This window comes from Passer montanus, unplaced genomic scaffold, assembly GCF_014805655.1.
Source record: "Passer montanus isolate IOZ18808 unplaced genomic scaffold, ASM1480565v1 scaffold73, whole genome shotgun sequence".
In the NCBI taxonomy this organism is placed as follows: Eukaryota; Metazoa; Chordata; class Aves; order Passeriformes; family Passeridae; genus Passer; species Passer montanus.
In genome coordinates this window covers 1,534,467-1,548,322 of record NW_024372481.1, presented here as the reverse complement: position 1 = coordinate 1,548,322, position 13,856 = coordinate 1,534,467, and positions in this window count along the sequence as shown.

Here is a 13,856-nt window from a genome sequence, read left to right as displayed (position 1 = left end):
TCTGTGTTTCACTAGAACTCATCAGACAAGCAGAAACAGCCCCAAAACACAGCAAGTCAAAGCAGCATTTGTGGTTAGTCCTGGCAGGGAGGGAATGAGGGGAAAGTGCTTCCTTTCCCCATCCAACCTCACCCTCCCCTCACTCTCCTTCATCCCCACCTCTGGCTTAAATGTCTTCCTCACAAACATTCCAGCTTCCTTTTAAAAAAGGAAAATTATTCTGCAGGGGAATAACCACTTCTCTCCTACAAGCACACAGATATGAACAGTTAAACACACAACTTTGGGAACTTTGCCAAGATTTATATGTTTTGCATGGAAAGCAAATGTTGGTGGGGATTTTTTTTTTCCTCCTGCCTGGGAAAATATTTAAGTGCTAAGTTTATGGAGCCAAGTCCATTTATTCCTGGTTTAGGCTGCTGCTCAGACAGGACTGAATCAGTGATCTGAGCAGCTCTGGGGGATGCAGCGCTGGCCCATGCCAAGCCCCCTGCCCAGAGCTGTGCTGGCACGTGGCTCTGGGAATTCTGGCCCAGACAGAGGTTTATCCATGGCACAGGATGGCAGGAGTGGCCACCCTTCCCTGGAGCAGCCCAGGGCTCCCAGGAGAGCCCCCAGGTCCCTCCCAGCCCCACCACTTCAGCGCTGTGGTGCTTTTTGACGCAGTGAAAGTCTTTTCATGGTGATGTCTTTAGAAACAGCAACACTTGATTTGCATTTTCCTGGCCCAATTTACCAAATCCCTGCCTCCAGATGGAAACTCCTCCCTGTGATCCCAGCTCAGAGCAGCTCCCAGCTCCATCAGGGTGCTGGGACCAGTCCCACGAGCCAGCAGTGGGCAGCAGTCCTGTGCCATCCCTGGAAGTGTCCAAGGCCAGGCTGGACAGGGCTTGGAGCACCCTGGGACAGTGGAAAGTGTCCCTGCCCATGGCAGGGGATGGAATGGGATGAGCTTTAAGGTCCCTTCAAAACAAAATAATTCTGGAATTCTATAAAACCCCAAGATCCACTCTGTCCCACTTGCTCACACCTTGAGACCTCTTCACAAAGACCTCCAGCTTTTTGCAGCAAGCCAGACAGTGATTTTTGCCTCTATATCTCCATTTATTTGTGTATTTTTGCAAATCTTTCTGGCCAGTTAAACCAGAGCCGTGGCGATTGCGAAATCCAGGAAATTTGCTGCAACGCTCTGTAACTCTTGCAAGGCAATTAGCCAAAACCTCACACAAATAAGCTTTTTTGCCACACCATTCTAACCACCAAGCATTAACCCATTTTCTTAGGAAACAACATCTGCTGAAACAACTTCCTAATCTAGCAGCAGGCATGGAAAAAACCCACTGCAGCATCTCTAGGGCAGATTTGCACTGCTCAGAGGGTGCTGACCAGACCCAGCCTCCTCTCACAGACCCTCTCCCTGAAATATTTATTCCCTGGGGCAGGAAAAGTGTTCAGGTCAAAGGTTTTCCTGCAGCACTTCCATGTTTTAAAGACAGAGATGGTGGTGGAGCAGCCTGGGGGCTTTGGAGCAGGATTTGCATCCCTGAATCCCACTGCTGTGGGGTCTGAAATCCTTGGAGCTACAGGAGCTGCACCCTACAGCTGTAGGGACAAATCAAAGCACAGCAGGATGGCACAGGTGCCATTTGTAAGAATAAACAAACTACTGGGCAATAAAGCAACAGTTTCCTTTCCTACCCTGGCCCTTACACAAGTTTTTTTTTTTCCTGGGAAAATGGGAACATAGAGCCAAAACCAGCTATTTGCCCTAGGAAAGACAGAAACCACACTGCATCCTTCTCCTTGCTCCAGCCTGAAACAGCAGCTACACTTCTGTGCCATTTGTTAGAACTCATTTCCTCCCTTGCTCTCTGCCCCTGCTTTCTCCACCATCCTGAAAAGCCAATAAAACAAAATAAAAAGCTTCCTTTTGGGCAGGCAGTGGTAATAATATTGCTCCCATCTGTTGGGAAGTCCGAGGACCTGCACGGGGAGCAAAGAGGCTGGAAAGCTGAAAGGAAGTCAAGTGTTTGCATGGTTTTACTGAGAAATGAAATCCAGCTTTAAACACAGTAAATCGGAGACTATTCTGAATCACCTCTTGAATTTTTTAATGCTACTCCTGGGAGCACTGAAGGTAAATATGTTAATTTGACTTCAATCATGGTGCAGGGAAAAAAAAAGCAGCACACTGTATTAGTTTAGGGTACCAAGTCTTAAAACTATTCATGCATTTCTGCATATTTTATACTCAGCAAATAAAGTTCCAAGGTTCTATAAGGAGGCTGCAAAATTATTCTGAGTAAGCAATAATGAGCTGTGCATTATATAAGGCTGGTACTAATGGTAATCTATTATTAAAATTTGAGAGTTATAGCAGCTCCATCAGAGTCCAAGAGCAGGTTTTCCTCCCTGGGAAGGGAGAGCAGCAGCTGGAGCAGGGAGGTTGGCTGGGTTTTAGGGGGCCCAGGCTGCACCCCAGGTCCTTGGGATCATCTGTGCCATGTCTAATGAACTCTTCCACAGCACCACCCTGCCCTGAGTGCCAGCACCTTCACATTCCCAGCGTCCCACTGTCTGCCTGAGCGTAACACATCTCCCAAAATGCATTAAACAATTAACAGGGTGTCAGGCTCGTGCATCTCAGCTGTCCCCAGAGCCAGCCTGACCCTGATCCCTGCTCAGCTGCCCCACCTGGGCTGCAGGGATGTGCCCAGTGAAAGCCAGGGAGCTTTTCCTGCCTGTCCCCTCCTGCCAAATCACCTGCAGGGCCTCCAAGGAGCACCAGACATCCAGGGAGGGAGCATGGGCTGAAATCTCAATGGAAGAGGGCACAGCCCAGCACCAGTGGAAGGTTCCCTGCCCTTGGAACAGGGTTGGAACAAGACAGGCTTTAAGGTCTCTTCCAAACCAAACCACTCCATGGTTTTACAATGCTCAGCCAGTTCAAGCCAAGCTTTGCTTGGTGCTGGTTTGAGCTGGAAGTGTTCTGCCCCTCTCCCAGCCCCAATCCTTTCCTGGGGACTGCTGCTTCAGGATCCATCCCAGCCAGCGCTGAGGATTTTAAGGACAAATCAGCATCTTCTGGAACAGCACCTCTCTGCATTGCTGTGAGAGAAACAAACAGCAAATAGCCCAGAGTTTGGCTCCCTTTCCTCCTTCCTACATCTTTTGGTGAGAATCGAAGCAGTCTCTGGAGGCTGGAAATGTGGATCTGGAGAACTCACCCAGAAATAGGCACAGCAGTGAGGGACCAGGACATGTCCATGTTTAACCTGACACCTCCATCCCACAGGCTCCTGGATCCAGAACACACCTGGGAACATGGTGGTCTCACCTCATCACCCACCCCTCAGAGGAAAATCCTCAAAAAAAATTTCCATTTTCCCTGCGTTTCAGAGCGTGTTGCAGAGAGCAGCCAAGCTCCTTTAAAAATTTCCATTTTCCCTGCGTTTCAGAGAGCAGCCAAGCTCCTTCTCCCCAGTGAAATTCTGCAGTAAGTGCAGATCCCAAAGGCAACGTTCTGCCCAAACCAGAGGATAATGAAGCATAATAATTCCAGGAGAAACAAACTTAGTCTGAGACTTTTCTGCACTGAGAAGGATCCTAAACAGCACTGAGCTCTTTGCTCTCTCCACGCTGAAAAAAGCTCTGGGAAGGAAACCAAACAGAGCAGGTCAGATTTGCTGGGTGTTCATGGCACCCACCTGCTCTGTGCCCTTCCCTGCTGACTCCCTACCTGGGCTGAAGGAGTTAACAGCTCCTGTGGGGTGTAACAGGAGCTGGAGCTGGTCACCCAGGCGTGTCTGGATGGAATCAACCCCAGCTGCCTATGAATGAAGTTGCCTTGGAGATGCAGCCAAAAGCAATGACCAGATATTAACTTTTCACCAGGGGCTGCCAAGGCAGGCAGGACTTGTGAAAGCAGCAGGACACAGCTCCCAGCCAAGCTGGAACATCCTGATGCAACGTGAGGGACCCCTGATTCCCCCCAGAGGAGTAAAACTTTGTGTCTTTCCTCAAGGAACAGGAGAAATTTCCCCTTGCAAAGCCAAGCTGGCCAAGGGCCGGCAAGAAAACCCAGCTCTGGGACCTTCTGGAATGGGCAATTAATGTCCATAAGCAGGATGATGCCTTCCCATGGTTTAATTTTAAAGCTGATATTAAAGATAGCAGCTCATTGCTATTAAAGATACCAAGCTCCTTAATTCTTTCTGTAATCAGCTTCATAAGCAGAAAAAAGCAGCACGGGCACCTTACCCAATGCAGCTGAAATGAGACATCATGAAACAAAACCATTAAGAAGGAGCTCAGAGGCTGGGCTGGGGCAGGATCACACATTTTTCTAAGCCAGCACTTCTTCTCCACTTCCAAGGGCAGGTTTGGAGGTGGATGAGCAGCAAGGAGAGGCTGCTGTGCCTCCCAGGGCAGCCACGCAGAAGGAAACTCAACTTCAGGCAGAGCTTTCTCAATCTCAGCTCAGAACTGCTTTTTGTGCCCCCCTGAAGGTTCTCAGCCACTTCCCAAGGGGACCATGCAACCAGGACAGCAGGTGACCAAAAAGGTGGCAGCAGGCAGCACCAGGAGGAAGAGCATCCACTCAACTCCATGGGTGAAGCCTTCCTCCCCTGCACCTCTCCTCCCTCCAACCTCACTGCCCCAAGGGGAAAAAACAGCTTCCAGCCACCACAGGGCTCGTTCTGCATGAGATAAATCAGAGCAGCACACTCCAGCCTGCCCTGGGGAACACACAGCACCAACGGACACATCTCAGGCCCTGATTTCCAACCCCAAACCCAGCCCCTGCAGGCTCCAGGGAGCTCCACTGTGGCTCACACAGGGCAGTGTGTGCAGGGCTGTGCTGGACACAAAGCCCAGCCCCACCATGAACGGGTGCTGAAGCCACACTTGGGACATCACAGATCCAGGGAGATGAAATAAAATGGACATCTTCCCATCAGAGCAAACACTTCCTTCCCATCCACACGCCAGCCCCTCGGTATTTTTTCCCTGAAGGAAAAACAGAAGATGCTTTCCATAAGCAGACGATTTCAGCAGCTAATTTTACCATCACTTATGGTCGACTTTATGACTAAGATTTCATGCTGACTATATTAATCCTGTCAAATTTCAGAGTGAGAGAGAAATGATACTGTATATTTTATGGCTGCAATAACTTCTAAGCCATTAGACATGCATGCTGACATGAAAGTAATCAAATTGATTTTTTCCTATTACAATGAAGAACTTTGTATGAGCAAATAGTCTTTCTGGCACAGGAATGAAACTCCAAGAAGCCTGTGCTCACTCAGGAAATTAGGAAATTGCCACGAGCCATCGTTCAGAAATTTGAGTTTTCTGCTTACTCACATTTTATTGTCACCAAAGCTGAAAGGGACATGTTAGTCAAACCAATGATAGACAAAAGCCAATGCCAGGGATAATCAGAGGGGTTTGAAGCCCTGTTAAATACTGCAGAAGCTGCAGTTAATTGTTTTCCCAGCATTAAAGGCTCCCCTGTGCCTTTTTTAACCTCATCAGACACGTTTTCCCCCTCACAGCTCACTGGCCACTCCTCCAGGTGTTGGGTGGGCAAGGTAGAGGGGACAGAGTAAGTTGCTCAGAGGGTTTTTGGCAAGTCCAGGAGCCCTGGAAGTGTTAATGGATATCCCACAGCCAGTGAGAAAGCCAGGGGGCCAGAAGGTCAACTAAAATTATTTTTAAATGCAAATAGGTCTTTAATTGTAAATTCCACTTGCTTAGTGCTTTGTTGAGCATTTCAACACCAACTCATCTCCACACTTCAGCTCTGCCAACCTAAAATCCCAATTTAAAACCCCTTAATCCAACCTGTGTGCCAAGTTCTAGAGAAAGTCAGGTCCCAACAGCCCCACGGTGGGCAGAGAAGTGGCAGGGCAGAGGTGCCAGCTGGGGCGTCCTGTGTGGACAGGGCAGGGCAGGGGCTCTGCAAGCCAGGCCTTGCAGGGAGGTGCCAACAGGGCACACCTGCCAGCTGAAAACCCTGTGAAAACCTGTTTTCTTCCCCTGCTGCGTGAGAACACGTTGGGTGTGAGAGGACAAGATCAGGGAGGCTCAACATCTCCAAAGACTCAGCAACCAGAAGCAATTAAGTGCAGATAACACAAATAATGCAAGAGACTCACCTGACACCCTGCGGGCACGGCCACGGCTGCTCTACAGCCAGCAAAGTGCAAGATTTTATTTTAGTTTTTGGGGTTCTTTTGTAGAATATTGGTATCAATCATTAAATAATGTCAGATCTTTCAGACCAAGCCACTTGCACCAAAAAAACTGCACAGGGATATGCTAAAGCTGTCTGAAAGCTCAAGGAGATAGGGGTGTGTATGTAAATATATTTATATACATATATGTATCTATGTCTTGTGTTAGCAAAATAGTTATAGTTTTAACACGGGTTTAGTTGCTAATTAAAATGCTTTGATGGTTCTCTATCAATAACATTTGGTTTTGGTTACATTTTTTTTTAAACAAAAAGAATTTAAAAATACAAAACCATAAAACCACAACTACACGGATCGCCTCAACCAAGACTTGCAAAACATCAATTTTAGTGAATTCCAATTTTAGTGAATTCCACTTTCATAGAATCCCTTTTCCTTCCACACCAGATATTTGTAAAATCATCAGAATTGTCATGGACAGGGAACCTTCCATGTTCTAGACTAGGTTGCTCCACCCAACGTGGCCTTAAAGAAAAACAAAGTTGGGTATTTTGTTGTTGTTTTGGGGCTTGTTATTATTTGGGATTTTTTGTTTGGTGGTTTGTTTGGGTTTTTTTAAGTTCCATACACGTGAAGCTCTCCCAACAAAACCCAAGCCAAAGCTCACCCCAACACTGAGCCCCATTAACCAGCACCAACCCAAGGTCCTTCTGGGATTCAGGAGGATACCAGAACATTCCAGAACGAGCCTGGTCCTGTCCTGACTTGGGATGTGGTGTCCAGAGGAGGAGGATGAGCAGTGAGCCACGAGCCCTCCTGAACCCCAGCAAGAACCAGCAAATCCTTCCCCAGCAGGAACCCTAAATCCTTCTTTCTTGCTGGGATCCTATCCAGCAGGATCCCAACAAGATCCTGCCTCCAAGTTCTTCCCCAAAGCCCCCAAACTCCTGCAAAGGCAGGAGCAGGCTCCCAGGAGAGGCACTGAACAATATCCACGAGTTTCTCATGACCTTACGGAGATTGCCATGACAACACGGCTTCGATCCTCCAAACATGGATATATTCATTTGCACTGGTGTGATTGAGAATAATTAGAGTGAGGTTCCCTGAGCTGGGGAGTCACAGCCGAGCACGGCTCTGGCAGCAGAGCCCAAGTTTCAAGGGAAGCAGCCTCAAATTTAAATGTAAAAAAGAAAACCCGACAACACTCCTCGGAGCCGCGTGACCTAATTCATTATAAAGAATGTCAGTTAGCAAACCTTTTAAATAAAACATTAAGCTAGAGGTAATTTGAAGCCTTGTGGATTTTGTTTTACTCAATTATTTTCTAATGCTTCAACTTCAAGAATAAATATGCAGGAATCAAAAAAAAAAAAAAAAGAGGAATACTAAGGGTTTCATTTAATTCTTTTTTCAAAAGAAATGAAGACATTCATACTAAACCAAAATACCCTCAACCAAGCTGGATTTTAATTAAAACTTTTATGTCCTACAAGATTCTTCAAGGTTATAATATCTGCTCCCACATCGTGAGGCAGCATCACACTCACACAAGGGCGAGCCCGACATCCACGTTGGAACAACCTGTGCTGTGCATTGCTGTTCCTTATTTCCAGGACATCCACTCCCAAATTAAACCAGGCTGGAATGCTATTTCTTCCCTGCCCCATAATTTCCATAACCACTTGCAATTTTCACTCTGTTGGGAAGAGTTTCCCTGCAGCAGATGAGGCGGGGGATGATCACGCTGGCCTCTGCTTTGGTTTTATTAATGCCTGGTGCTAAGAGCACGGCTGGAGCGAGGCAGGTGGGGATGGAGAACCTGCAGAAGGGCAGCAGAGGGTAAAAGCCACTGCTGGTGATCACAGCCTGAAATGAGGCTAACTGGGAAAAGGGGAAATACAAAGGGAATCACAGAATCCTGGAGTGGTTTGGGTTGGAAGGGACATGAAAGCACATCCAGCCCCACCCCTGCCATGGCAGGGACACCTTCCACTGTCCCAGGCTGCTCCAAGCCCTGTCCAGCCTGGCCTTGGACATTTCCAGGGATCCAGGGACAGCCACAGCTGCTCTGGAAGGAGCTGGGTGAGAACTGCAAATGCTCTTCTAAGAAATACAATAAAACAAACAAAAAAAGAAATAGTCATAAAGAGTCATCCTTTGAAGAAGGAAAAAAAAAAAAGTTTAGAGCTAAATATTTGATTTGATTTTGGCAGCATCACCCTTTTCCAGAGGCTACCAGAAAGAGATTTGCAGGAATGTGCTTAACACCGCTCTGCTACAAGTCCGTGCTCCAAAACATTCCGGAAACAAAGAAACCCAGAAGATAAAAAGATTCCTTTCCGCCACGCTGCTCAGAATAAAACACCTCCCTACTTTGATTCAGCCTTCCTTGCAATGTTTAAAAAATAAAAAGTCAGATTTTGCCCGTAATCCCCCCAGTGGGGTCCAGCAGGGATGCCCAGCAGCTCCCACCCTGAGCCCAGGAGATGCCAGGGAAGCAGAGCCAGCTCATGTAACCCCTCACTGCCCTGATTTTCAGGTCACAACCACACCCTGGGGCCACTTTCGGGGTGTTAAAAGTTCCCCGTGTCACGGAAATCAAGGATTTGGTGTTGGTGGAAGGTGTGAGGGGTGGAAATCACATGGCACATCACACCCGCCCCAGGGCGCCCCAACCCCCTGCACCCAGGGCTCCTTTTCAAGGCAGAAAACTCCGGATAAATCCATTTCTCTGCAGAAGGGAATAAACAAGGATTAGAATTCACCCGTTCACAACAGGGAAACCCTGCAGCTAGAGGTGGAGTCAGGCAGTGCCAGAACATCCAGCCTAAGTTGCTTGACGAATGCTAACTATGACTTCCAGCTTATTTATCTAATTTGGGTTGATTTTTAAATATTGAGTTATCTAACCAGACATAAAAAAAAGAGCCTGAAAATTTCCCCTGTTAGTGAAAACTCTCCCTGCTGCTGTAATTCAATCTACATGTCTGAATATTACTGACTTTTCTCAATCACATTTGTATTGAGAAATGGGGACCTCGTTTTCTCCAAATGGTGTTAAGTGCCTGGAAAAGGGGGTTCTGCAGCAAAAAAGCCTCTCCAAGGCTGACTGTGATGTGCAGCTTGCAAGTATTTCAGTCATTTACAATATTTATCAGGCTCTATTTTTGTCAATCAATCCATAAGAAGAGCAGAACAGCCAATACCTATGAAGCAATCCGCTCGAATTCAGCACAACCTGGTTTCTGTGTGAGAAAGGGGCAGCTCTGAACTGATACAGCCAGCTTGTGGCACACACAAAAATACATACAGGAGGGATGAAGTCAGTGGCAAAATCCTCAATGGCTTCAGCTGGGCCAGGATTACCTCCAGGAACGTGCTGATGCTTGGAGAAACACGAGGGAGATGCCAAGGCTGGGAAAAGGAGGCTCAGGGAAATTGTTATTGCTCTCCATAAATCCTGACAGGAGGGAGCAGCCAGGGCAGGGCAGGCTCTGCTCTCAGGAGAGAGGGAACAGCCTCAGGCTGTGCCAGGGGAAGAGGTTCAGCTTGGACATCAGCAGGAATTTCTGCATGGAAAGGATGGCCAGGCACTGCCCAGGAGTGCCCATCCCCGGAGGTGCCCCAGGAATTCCTGGAGCTGGCACTCGGTGCTCTGGGCTGGGCCCAAGGTGGGGATGGGGCACGGGATGGACTCGATGATCCCAGAGGTTTTTCCAGCCTCAGTGAGGGGCAGGAGCACCCATCCCACCCCTGGTGTCCTGGCTCTCACAGTGCCCCCCTCCAGGCTGGTCTGACTGGTCCCAGTGACCCCGAGGCTGAAACTGGTGGCCCTGGACACCTGGGGAGTCTGTCCCTGTGGAATCCATCCCAGCCCTGCTCCTTGGAACTGCTGCTCGTGCCCTGGAGCATCCCCACCCCACGGAACACCAGGCACCACCACGTAATTTCAGAGAGCACCACACAGCTGAGAATATCAGAGGCTGTCATCGCCATCAGGGTGGACTGGAAACAACAATCCAAGCACAAAACCCCTCCCTGACCATCCCTGAACCCACGAGGTTCCACACACTCCCCCCAGCCCCAGCCTGCTTTTAAAATTCAGCCTTTATCAGCTTGAGTTGAGCAAATCCAGTCAAAAGGCAGAAACGGATTGTGCTAGTAAGCAGAAAAACTGTTACATCTTCTGAATGTAATTTTGCCAAAAGCCTCTGCACAATTTTTTTTGTCACGCTTTGCATTATGAAGGAAATTTCTTTTTAGAAGAACAGGAGAATGATTTGCATAATATTCTTTGCAAGTTAATATCAGCCTCTGATAATGATCTCTGCATAATGCAAAAACGTTTGAGAAGACTGTTACAACACTAAGTAATCATATTTTAAATTATGTTTCCCTTTATAGAAAGGTGTTGCAAAAACACACAGACATGAAATCTGTCTGTTGAAGTCCCAAGAACCACCTGACCATCTTCCCACTATTCTACTGTTACAGATTGCAACACTGCCTTTCAAAATCTTACAAAACAAATTACTCTGCAACAGTCTGGCTTCACAGAAGGCAGAGCTTTTTCCTGTGCTGCTGCTCCAGCACATTACATTTCACAAGAGCCTCTGATGTGCTGCAGGGGTTAAGCAAGGGCCCAGAAATGAAGCTGTAACACCACCAGACGTGGCTGTTCAGGTGGATTCTCCCCTCTGACACTGCCACCAGCTGCAGGGACACTGCTTTAGCTGGGTGATCCCTGCTTTGGCCCAGCTGCCTCACAGATGGAGCACTGGCAACCCAGACTGGGACACGCCACAGGTGTCCCTTCCAGCAGGGAGGGACGTCCCCAAAACCCCTGCGAGGCACGAGGTGCTGGATGCAGCCACGAGCTGCCTGCTCACACCATCACTCATGGCTAATTAGGTCAGGAACCAAACATCAAAGCAGAGGTCCAGGAGGAAGCCATTTGTACAACTCTGCTGGGCAGCATCCTGTCAGATGTGGGCGATTTCCCTCAGCCCTTCTGCAAAGGGGGATGTGGGTGGGCAGCTAATGCACTTGGATATTAAATACTTAATATGTCACTGAGACTCAACAGCCACAGGCAAGTGGTTTAAACCTGAGCCACCCTTCCCTGAACGACCAGGAACAGAGGGAGGTTCCCGGGACAGGAGGAGGTGGAATCAGGAGTGGGATGAGGAGCAAAGAAAGGACTTTGGGGCCAAACAGACAAATGATGTAGTCCAGACCTGGGGTGAAGCATGGAGCAGGATCCACGGGGTGGGTTGTGCTCCCAAGGGCAGTGCCAACACCAGAGTGTGTCCCAGAGAGCCACAGTGGCCACGGCAGCCCCAGGAGCACAGCGGGCAGCACGTGCAGGCAGTGCCACCCACGCCAGTGACACACACAACAGGGCATCATTCAGCCTGCCTGGTGGGTGGTTCTTGTCCCACCTACAAAACGAAGACTAAAATTCAAATACCACATCTGAGCAGCCAAGGCAAGGAGAAAAGAGCCTCTGGGGTGTCAGTGTGAGCTCGCTGAGGCAGCTCAAGCACTGCCCTGGCTATGAAACCACCCCAGAAGCACGAGATCATTCCTCCCCTCCAGAACTTTTGGTAACTTGGAGAGTTTGTTCAACTACATGGACATGAGAATAATCCTTCGCCCCATCCCATCTCCCCTTTTCATACCTTTTGAAAGCAGCTCCTTGCTACAGCTCATCCCAGGCTTCCTCAGACGGGTTTGCAAGCATTGGGAGGTTGGGTTTTTCTCCAAAAACTGCCAGCAAATCTCTCCCTTTTTCCCCCAAACTGACGTATCCATCCACACCGGTGGGTGGTACCACCAGACACAACTCCTAAGCTCCCAACCCACCTGCTGCCACCTGGGCAGCCCTCACCTGGCCACCAGGAGGGAAAACTTCTCCCAGCAAACACCGGAGCTGCCGGCACGTGCGCCAGGGCGGGCACCGGGCTGTGGGCACCGCCTGCACCAAATATTTCCATTGCTCATGCTGCACCCTGGGTCTCACACAACATTCCTGAGGCACCCAGGAGAGGTCAGCAGCAGGCTGCGGGGCTGGGAGTGGACACCAAAGCAGCCAAACAGCACAAATGCCTCAGGCACAGCCAGGGGAGGCTGCAGGAGCACGGCTCCCCTGGGGCTGGCACTTGGCATCACTTCTGATGCTTCATAAATGCACTGCAATTGAACTGTGCTTCCAGGATTTTGGGGGGGGGGAAAGCCACTTGGGAGGTGAGAAAAAGAACCAAGAAATCATGGCTGTCACTCTAGAGAACCTTACAGAAGAGTGGTAAAAGCCACTGGAATATTTTTGTTTAAAATCACTTGCAGTACTCTGCACTGTGGACATCACCAGTGTGCCAATGGAGTTCTCTGAGCTTTCATGATAGTCCAGCAAAAAAATTAAGCTCAATGCTCTGCCAAGCTGTGCTGGGGTGACAGCCTGGACCAGACACACACAGGCTGCAGCTTCTCCTGGTCTCTCCACCCCCTCCAAGTTGTGCTGCCCTCCTGTCCCCCTACAAAGAGTTAAGTCCTCCCTCCTGCATCATTTCTCCTGCCAAATGCAGATTAGTCAGCAACTACTGCAGGATACACCTCTCCTAAGGCACTCATGAACAAAGCAACAGCCAGTTTGGGATCTTAAAGGGAAGGTAAATGAGGAAACTTCCTAAATTTGATTGCAAAAATATTCATGAAGGTACCCCATGGCTCAGGTACCTCCAGCTGCTCTGCTGAAGCTCCCACTGGCTCCCAAGGGACTGCAGAGGTGTGATGGACACTAAATCAGTGCTGCAAGCTGGAATTAGAATCCACCAGTGGATCTGAAAAGCACCCCAGCCCTCACTGCCTGACCCCAGAGCAAACCTTGGGATGGAGGCTCCCTCTGCCCAACCAAAGCACTGCAAGCACCCTGGGCTCCATCTACATTTTTACAGTTGCACAAAGAAACCAAACAGCCAGCAGTCATCTGAAAGGCCAGTTATTAGATCACTTGAAATGAGCTGAAATGAAATTCCCACAGGTTTTATTGGACTACTGAGATATTGATTCTGGTGTGCTTCTCACTCAGCCTGCAGCACAGAAATTCACCCTGCTAGAAATCCCACCTGTGTGCTGGGCCAGACAATTCACTGGGAATGTCCAGGGCTGCTTTTCCTTGCTCCCTCTTCCTGGGCTTAGAACTTTCCCTTCCCCCAAGGGAAAGTCATTTAACTTGACTGGCACAAATGGCACAAACCACCCCTTGGGGCACCCCTGCTGCAGAATACACCCCCAGTTCATCTGACCAGCTGAGCTGGGACAAGGATGGCCCCCACTCTGGCAAGGCCTCCCCCATCCCTGTCATTATTGGACAATTTTGGATCCCCCATCCCCAATTCTCTCAGGTTATAAATTCACGCGATGCCTCGACAACAAAACAACACCACCATAAATTATTATTTTTTTTTTTACCCACATAAAAAGGGAGCAAAACAATTAAACCCCAGGCTGTGCTGTGTGTGCAGAGAGCTCCAAGCAGCCTTGCCCAGCCGGGGTGCCCAGCGCTGGTGCCTGTGATGCGGTGCCAGCGGCACGCTCTGTGCTTCACGCCTGGCTTCCCACGGCATGAACCCAGCCCCAGGCCACTGCCAG